This window comes from Neofelis nebulosa, chromosome 2 (genome assembly GCF_028018385.1).
Source record: "Neofelis nebulosa isolate mNeoNeb1 chromosome 2, mNeoNeb1.pri, whole genome shotgun sequence".
In the NCBI taxonomy this organism is placed as follows: domain Eukaryota; kingdom Metazoa; phylum Chordata; class Mammalia; order Carnivora; family Felidae; genus Neofelis; species Neofelis nebulosa.
Window position 1 is genome coordinate 142,307,711 of NC_080783.1, and position 9,748 is coordinate 142,317,458.

General features: G+C 41.8%; 1 long non-coding RNA gene across 1 annotated transcript; it reads left to right on the plus strand.

Annotated features, from left to right (window-relative positions):
* Positions 1 to 1,156: 1,156 nt before the first annotated feature.
* Positions 1,157 to 3,264, plus strand: LOC131504357 (uncharacterized). The gene is made up of 2 exons (XR_009257947.1): positions 1,157 to 1,779; positions 2,600 to 3,264. It is a non-coding gene; the product is annotated as an uncharacterized LOC131504357 (long non-coding RNA).
* Positions 3,265 to 9,748: the final 6,484 nt, after the last annotated feature.

Below are 9,748 nucleotides of genomic sequence, written 5' to 3' on the forward strand. Positions count from 1 at the left end.
GACCCAAACCCAGGAATCCCCACAGCTCGGATCTGCGGTTTCTTTCTGTCCTAGCAGTAGAGCCCTGAGATCAGGCGGCCCAATTCCAAGTTACTGACTTTGAGCCTGGGATGCCTCTCCCCCAGTGAGCTTTTGTTCATAGGGGAACCTTTAGAATACTTACTTTTGAATCTCATGAAAAATCCCTGTGAGGGAGTAAGAACAAGGAAGTTAGAAACACCTTGGGAATGCATGATAATGAGTGGCCCCTGGACAAAGAGCTGTCTCTGCCAGCTCTGGGCCAATAAATCTTTTTTTGCTGTTTGGGTTGGTCTCAGTTTCTTATATTTAAATGAAACCAAAGGATCAAGATGGGGCATGGAGTAGAGCGAAAAAAGACATCCTCAGCCAAACTCTCCTTGACTTGGTTAATAAATAAACCAGGGATTAAGCTGCTCTAGCACATTCTATTCTGTAGCCCAGAAGGGATCCTCCTCATTCCAAGGGACATGGACACTAGATTAGTAGCTTCAGTCCCTACCCAACTTCCCTGTGTCTGTGTCTGCTGAATGTGGTGGTTGACAAGACCACCTCGAACCCCAGAGTCACTTCTGGGATACCGCCAGGACCAGAAAGGATCCAGAGGCAAAGAGAAGCTTCTGGGGCCCTGATAAACAAAATTGGCCCATGAGGGCATGGTGTATGCCTGGCAGTGTGCCAACCACTTTCCATGTATCTCCTTAGTTAATCCTCATAACCCCATACCGGGAAACTGTTATTAGTATGATGGCTCCAAGGGGTTGAGTGGCATGCTCAAGAAATTGGCAGAAATAATCTTAAACCCCACAACTTGATGTGGGAGGGTATCATAATACTGCCTTTACCATTTCACTACAAATTGCAAATGATGTAGTATTTCCAAAAATTAGGAAATTAGTAAGCAGTGGATTTATCTGGGAAGGTTTGGAAAAGGGGAAGGATTTGCACGGTCCCGGGGAAGGGGAAGAGGCAAGGACCCCACGTGCTGGGAAGAAGTCCTACATGTGCAAGAAGCAGGGGCAAGACCCAGATCAGACTTTTCTACAGCAAATGTTCTCACTTCCCTCCTGTAACGTATCTAATCTGGAAATTAAAGGCTACCTGAGCATGTATAAAAGGCTACTTGAGCGCTGTCAAAACACCTATTAATTTTAGCAGCTCTTATAAATGCCTTGCCCGGGCACTCAGGATGGAAGAGCTGCCAGGAGGGCATGTGTCTTCCCAAGTGGGTCTCCTCAGCCAAACTCTGCTGACATTCCTTTCCCTCCATGGACCTCAGGCATTGCAAGGTGGGGCGGCTCATGACAGCTTCCTCCACACAAGCTCTTTGGACTCAAAATCCTTTTTTTTTTTTTTTTTTTTTAAGTTGTTCTTTCTTTGCTCTTTGGAAACTACTGTTCAGATGGTTCTGCAAGTTTAATTTCTTCCCTCTTCGGCACTGAGAATTTTGCTTTTGTTTTTAATAGACTTATGCAAATCAAACGTATAATATTTCTCTTAAATTGAGGTCATCTGGGTGACTAGTTCAAGATTCAGAACAAGATGCATTCCAGGATGTCCTGACACAACCAGAGAGGGACTGTCACTGTCTGGCTGAGCCCCCAGTTCCCCATGGGAGAATGTTGAGCCCACCGTCAGCCCCCAGCTCCCAGATAGCATGAGTCTCTCCTTCCTCCTCAGGCCCTCAGCCATAGGTAAGTCTCTGCCTCCGACTCACAGATCTCTCTGTGACCAAACCACCATGTAGGAAAGTTCCTGGAGGTGAGTGTCATGCTTCATCCACTCTTCCAACAAGTATGCCTTATTGCCTTCTAAGTACAAGGAAATTGCGGGGCTCTGGAATACAGCTAGCTGTGAGCAAGACTGTCCTGGCATTGGAAAGGCATCGGACTTATCATACTTAAGAGTACAGACTCTGCAGCTAGATTGCCTGGATCAGAATCTCAGCTCTCCCACATGCTAACTATGTGATCCTGGGAAAGTCACTTAACCTCTGTGTATCTTAGTTTCCTCTTGTATACAGTGGTGATAACAGTACCCACCTCCCAGCTATGAGAGGATTAAGTGAATTCATGTTAGGTGAATTCACTGTATTTATGATTAGTAGCCAGTAAATCCTATGTATAAGTTAGTACTACAGACTGTCATGATCATGAACCTGATAAAAGTGCTCTCTACAGCCAGCATTAGTACAGGATGTTTTAGGAGGACACGAGAGGGGTGCATAACCCAGACAAGGGGCCAAAAGATGTCACACGTTCAACAGACACTTAAAGAATCAGATAACCAAAGTGAGGGTATGTGAGGACAGGAGAGGGTCCAGAAGGAGGGACAGCAGGTGCAAAAGCATGGAGGCAAAAATCCATGCTTTCTTTGGCAACTTTGCTTCATTTAAAGAAACAAGTGACAGTAAGTCACCAAATAACAGTTATTACAGACTTTGTAATGTGCTTTAACCATTAATGTAAAAACAGCGAAGAATTCAGATTCAGATGACAAAGAGCAAGTCTGAACTAAATTTATCTCTGAAGGTTATACCAACAGGTCAGAATGGCTCACAAGTTTTCTTTATTTCCAATAGGAAACAAACATTTATGGACCTCACAGTTCGGGGTTAGCTGGATCATTTCTTGGAAGATTTCTGATCTGTAACAGAAGACATAGCAGAGTCTTGCTTTTTAGTCCCCACCTCTGTCCCCGGCTCCTCACCTGCATGTGCTAGTTACACAACAAATGGCTTTTTTTTTCTTTATACTCACATGCACTGAATTTTAGTTCGTATCCTAATTGTTTGGATTTTTTTTAACAAATGCTTTTTAGATGGCAAATGTTAAAATGAATTTTGCCAATGCCCCATGCTTCTCTTCCCACTCAGTTCACAGAAAGCAAGTTTGGGCCTGCCTCTGATCTCTTGCAGCAGCAAGCTAATCTCCAAGATGACCTCACTGCAGAACTGTGTTTTATAATCAGCTAGCAAATCTCAGCATGAACCGAGAGCAAAGGTTAGAAAGACAATAAAAATACAAACAAGCCAGGATTGTACAAGTCAGGTTAGTTCAGAGAACCAGCTGGACCTATGATTAAATTTTAATTAAAAAAAGAAACAAAAAACCAACAACTATAGGAGGAGAAGCCTTCCCAGCAGATAAGAATCCTTTTCAGAAGAGCAAGACCTTTTTCTTATTAACAAATGGAGATTTTGTAGTTCCTGAGATAATAAACAAAGGAAAAGGATTTGAAAATTCACCTAAGCTGTGGATTTTTGAACAGGTTTTGCCGGAGGGAAACCTTTGTTCACATGAAATATTTACCAAGATGTGTAAGTAAAACACACTAAGACAGAGCTGCTCTGGCTAAAGGCAGGGTCGAGGCCCCAGTTCCAGCTGTTGCCCACCTGACCCTTGGGCACTTCTAAAACCACTCCTTGTGGTCTAACCCACTGCACCTGTCACTTTACAGAAGAAAAGCCCAAGGCTCATAGGAAAATATTTGACTTGCCCTAGGCCACACAGCTAGCCGCTAGCAGAGCCAGGAGAAGTTCCTAGGTCTACCACTGCAAATTCAGTGACCCTTCCATGACACTACACAGATAGGAGGGGAAATACGCTCACTAACATGGAGAGGGTGGCTGATGGGAAGCGGACGGAGCATGAAGAAGAGGACTGCCCTGTTAAACGCACAGAAGGATGGGGCAGGGCAAAGGCATGCAGTGGCTACTAGCTGTTCGGGGGCTCCAAGATGCCTGCTTATGTGAGAAGACAGCATATCCCACCTTTCTGCTGGATTACCAGCCCACAATGATTTATTCACATGTTCAGATCAACAGACATTAGCTGAGCATCTGCTATTAGGTGCTAGGCAGCATGCTGGGTACAGCAATCCAAAAGCAAGTAAGCCACCCACCACCCCAGCGCACCTGGGCTAGTACAGAAGACACAATAGAAACCCCAGCAACAGCCAGTGTGAGACCGCAGTGGTGGACCTGCAGGGTAGCTACACAGGTGGGGGAGGGGCGAAGAGAGGAGTTCACTGGGAGAAGCGAAGATGGCCCAGAAGAAAAGACACCCATGCTGTTTCCAAGGATGAGTTTGTCAGCAGGCAGACAGGAGAGGAGGAACTTCTCATCCCGGGAGTTCAGAAACAGGTTTTAAATGGAGGCGAGAGGTGCCCATTTGCAGTTGAGAAAGATCACCGCGGTGGCATTGTGGAGATCCACAGCATGAGAAGGCTTCTGCAAAGGGTTGAAAGGAGGGGACCAAAAGCAGAGATGGAAACCGGGTGGTTTTCACAAAGAAAATCAGTGTGGGGAGTGGAAGCCATAAAGGAGGCAAGGAGGGCTCCCTGGGCTCCCACAATTCCAGAAACTGCTAGAAGGTAGTGCACCAAGTGAGATACAGAACAGTTTAGGAGGGAGACGGGGAGCCAGGTTTAGTGGCCAAGAGTTCAGGGTGCCAGTGGGCACTCCAAGTGGAGGTGTCCAGCAAGGACGTGGGTGTAAGAGTCATCCAATGGTGCACACCACACAAGGCTCTAACTTCTCAAGGACGAGCCACTGCCCTGTTTCCCCCTGTCTGAAGGCTTGTAGTAACTAGAATTTGCTGAAATTGTGTGTTGTATGTTTCTCCTTCCCTAAGCTATCTAGTAGAATCCAAACCCTATCAACTTTTAACACACGTTAGCTGGAGAATAACAGCCACACCCCAGAGAAACTGGCTTGTTCTATCTGATGTGGGACATCTTCTTTACAGAAAAAGTAAGTGAAACATTGGTGCGGCTTGAATTATCATAAGGTGAGCCCCTGTGTAACCTCACCTAGGTCAGAAAGTAAAATGTTGGCGGCACTCCAGAAGCCAGCTGTGTGCACCTCTCAACTCACAACCCTGCCCTCACTCTCAGAAGTGACCACTGTCTTGACTTTTGGGACTACTGCTTTTCTTTACTTTCTACTTGTTTGTTTAATGCTTATTTATTTTTGAGAAAGAGAGAGAGCATGTGCAAGCAGGAGAGGGGCAGAGAGAGAGGGAGACACAGAATCCCAAGCAGGCTCCAGGCTCTGAGCTGTCAGCACAGAGCCTGATGCGGGGCTGGAACCCATGAACCTCGAGACCTGAGCGGAAGTCGTATGCTTGAGCAACTGAGCCACCCAAGCGTCCCTCTACTTTTAATACCTATGTATGCATCCTCAAATGGTATGGTATGGTGTTAGCAATACAAGTGAACTCGTACTATGAGATTAAAATAAATGAAATAAAACAATATGATAGTGTGCCACTGGATGGAAGACAGAGATAGAAGGGAACGACTAGAAACAAATCCAAGTATGTAGATGAATTAGAAGATACCTATTTCATATCTTGTATCAAAAAAATGCCAAATGGAATAAAGATTTAGTGTAGAAACTGAAGCAATAAAAGTACTAGCAGAAAATAGAGGGAGATATTGTTATGTTACCTCATGGTAGAAAGGCCTTTCTAAGCATAACACCAAAAGCTAAAGCCACAAGGGAAAAGAATATCAGATTCGTTTCTAAAGAAATAAAAAGCTTCCATAAATCAATTAACACAGTAACCAAAACTGTTTTTGGTTTAACAAAACTAAAAAGAAAATTCCAAATGGGAAATTACATGTGACATAAGACTAACAAAGCAATTATGTCCTTAGTTTTTACAAATTAGTAAGAAAATAAAACATGACAGGGGTGCCTGGGTGGCTCAGTCAGTTAAAGCGTCTGACTTGGTTTTGGCTCAGGTCATGATCTCACAGTTGGTGAGTTCAAACCCAGCTTCTGGCTCTGCACTGACAGCGTTAAGCCTGCTTTGGATACTCCCCCTCCCGTTCTCTCTGCCCCTTCTGTTGCTTGTGCTCTCTGTCACTATTTCTTTCTCTCTCTCTCCAAATAAATAAATAAACTTAAAAAGAATTTAACAACAAAAAAAGTTTAAAAAAATATTAATGATGTACTTAAAAGTAGCTTTAATAACAAAAGAAAATGTCTTCTATGATGTTGTTTTTTTATTAAAAAAATTGTTTACTGGTTATTTTTGAGAGACAGAGCATGAGGTAGGGGGTGGGGGGGGTGGGGCAGAGAGCAAGGGAGACACAGAAATCCGAAGCAGGCTCCAGGCTCTGAGCTGTCAGCATAGAGCTTGATGTGGGGTTCGAACCCACAAACCATGATATCATGACCTGAGGCAAAGTAAGATGCTCAACCAACTGAGCCACCCATGTGCTCCAAGTTTTTTTTTTTTTTTTTAAAAGCAACTGGGATTTTGAATTTTTTTTTTTTTCAACGTTTTTAATTTATTTTTGGGACAGAGAGAGACAGAGCATGAACGGGGGAGGGGCAGAGAGAGAGGGAGGCACAGAAGCGGAAACAGGCTCCAGGCTCCGAGCCATCAGCCCAGAGCCTGACGCGGGGCTCGAACTCACGGACCGCGAGATCGTGACCTGGCTGAAGTCGGACGCTTAACCGACTGCGCCACCCAGGCGCCCTCCAAGTTTTTTTTAAATAAAGATAGTTGTTGACAGTATGAATTCTAGTCATGTAAAAAAAATGTATTTAAAAAAACAAAGTAGATACCTTTGAGTCTGGGCCTCTAGGAATAACTCCCAGAGTGACACTGCTAACCTAAGTGTCCTTCCAAAAGAACTGCTCCTGTGTCACAATAAGAAGTGTGAGCAATCAAGAGGCTGCCACTGAACCTGCTGATTTTGAGAAAGTATTACTATCACTTTGTTCCAGGGATTAGGAAGCGGCGCAAACTGCCTCCTGACACCTGTAAAGCTGGGGATAGGACACGAGACCGTGGCTGTCGCAAGATGCAGGATACCCTCCATCACACTTTGAGATCTAAAACTCGCACATGGCATTGACATAATCTAACTTGTACCTAGAAGGAGGGCTGCAAGGGATGCTGAGATGACAGGGTTTCGCTTCCACGCTCTGCTGCACACGAAGGCACCCCGGAAGGTATTTGGGGATTGAGTGCCAACCGAAGATTTCTACCACAGAGCACATTATCAAATAACGTAGCATGGACTTCCTATAGCAGTGAGGCACTGCGGACTGTTCCACCGGCAAACCACCACCCCAGGAATTGAACAGCAGCCTCCGGTCTTTCACGGAATGTTGTCTAACACGCCTCATTGGAATTGCTACAGAAACAGGAACCGGGAGGGAAGAAACTTGGCCTGTGAAGTTTTTTAAAACATGTCTCAATTACTCCTTACTAAAAGCTTGTTTGTCTCCAGGGGTTACATACTGAATAGATATGTGCTAGTTGCCTTGATCAAACATGCTTTAAGGCCAAAAACATGCCCCAAATTAGCAATGTTCTGGTCTGTGTGTCAAGAGAGACTGGAAAAATAATTCAGTATAAAAATGGGAAAAATGTTTATGCTACAATATTAATTTTAAAGGCATATAAAACTACATAGAGTATGATCACAATATATCATAAAACAATAAAATCTTACCAGTAATCAAAGAATAACAAGATACACTTACCCATCAGACAGGCAAAAATTGAAGAAACAGATAATATCTAGTGTTAGTGACTGTGGGAGGAAATAGGTAGTCTTACACAATTTAAATTTGAGTGTAAATTGGTTCAGCAGTAGCTTTAATAAAAGCAGGAAATGCACACCCTTTAAGACTGTAGTACTACATTTAGTTATTGGAGAAAAATGTTCCCCTGTGTACAAAGAGGCAAGTACTAAGAATGTTTATGGCCACAATGTTTATTCTAGCAAAATTCTGAAAGCAATTATCTGGCCATTAAATACAGAGAATAAATAAGTTATAGTATGGGCAGCACAAAAGGAAAGGTCTCTCCTGACATGTATCGTGGCAGTCTGAACACCCCCAGAAAATTGTGCCAAAGGGTTTAAAAACAAATATACAATAAATGTAAACACACACGCACACATAGAGACACACACGGAACAAACTTCAGGTAACTATTTTGGATTGTAAACAAGGATAAATTTAATGTTCAAACAATCTGATAAAATAACCATTTGGAAAATAAATAAATGAATAAATTATAGTATGTTCATATAAAGGAGTATTACGTTGTTTTTAATATGGACAAGATAGACATCTGTGTACTGTATTGTCTGTTATGGAGAATAATATAATAGTGTATTATTAAATTTAAAATTGAGAGTGGGGTGCCTGCGTGGCTCAGTCAGTTAAGCGTCAGACTCTTGATTTTGGCTCACGTCATGATCTCATGTTTGTGAGATAACAGCCCCGCACGGTCAGTGCAGAGCCTGCCTGGGATTCTCTCCTTTTTCTCTGCCCCTCCCATTTGCATTCTCTAAATAAATAAATAAATAAATAAACAAACTGTAAAAATTAAAAAAATTTAAATCAATTGCATAAAATAATATTAAACCAAGATTTGATAATTTGAACCCATTTTACCTTATTAAGAATAAAATGTACCAGGTGATTCCTTAATAAGGTAAAATTAATTCTAATTCTCACATTTCATTTATTCTTGGATAATGTAAAAACAGACTATGAATAAAAATGTGACCACTTCCTGCAACAATTAATTCACTCATGAGAACATTTTTGCTCTTTGCTTGAATCTAAACACTTATAGCTCATGAGCTCTTGTTGGGCTTCCAACAGTTCACTACGTTTTTTTAAATTGTTCTGTGATCAAATATGTTGAGGAAATTTGGGTGTAGTGTAATTACAAGCCAGTTGAGGAGAATGGTTCTCAAAGGGAAGCATGGATTATAGTATCAGATCCTGGAGAGGTCAAGGAAAATGAAAAAAAAGTGGTGGATGTTAGTGACTTTTGTATTTACAAACATCTGTAGAAAAACTTTAAAGCAGGTAAAACCAAAATTATGCTATTCCCAAAAAATGGAAATGTCAGCAATATTACTCCTCTTCTATAGAAAAGATTCCTTCAAAATAACTGTGTATGATAAAGTTCTTCTGATTTTTCATTTTTTGTTTTTGTCACCAAATAAATTTAGAACATTAAGTTTCCCTTTCTCAATACTATGAAATTATGACGAGGCTATCAGTAAGTATAATATATAGATTTTTTAAAGCTGTACAGGTATAAAAAGCATATAAAGCATTCATGCACACACTCAAGAATTAAAATCACATCAATAAATACACTTTTTGTGTCAAAAGTAAATTGTAACATGGAAGAGTAAGGAGTTTGAAGATAAGGGGTCTGGGTTTTGATTGGGGCCCCAATTCCTTTTAGTAGTGAGATTTTCAGTAAGTTTATCTGACTTGCTGTGAAGAGTAAATGAGTTTACATAACATAAATTTTAAAAACATAACACAATGCTGCTATGAATTCATTTTATGAATTTGCCAATGTTGTGAAAACTGGATTGTAAGGGGAAAACAGTGGAGGTGTTAACGATAGGGGCTCTCACTTACTGAACCTTTACGATGAGGCAAGTACTATACTAAGGACTGTAAGTTCTCTAATTCCTCACACCTGCTCAATGTGGTAGATACTATGTCAGGTGGAACTATGGAACCATTTCTGTAGGTCAAAAATGGGCAATTATCAGCAATTTCATATGGCTTAAACTATCATCTGCCCAGAATGGAGAAAGTCAAAGAGAGAGACTGAGTTAAAATAGCCAGTACCTGGTAAAGTCAGGTTTGCAAGGCATACAGGTTTACATCTGTGACCAGTATGCTGTATAAATTCCTAGCAAGATAGCAGGTGTATAGTTTAGG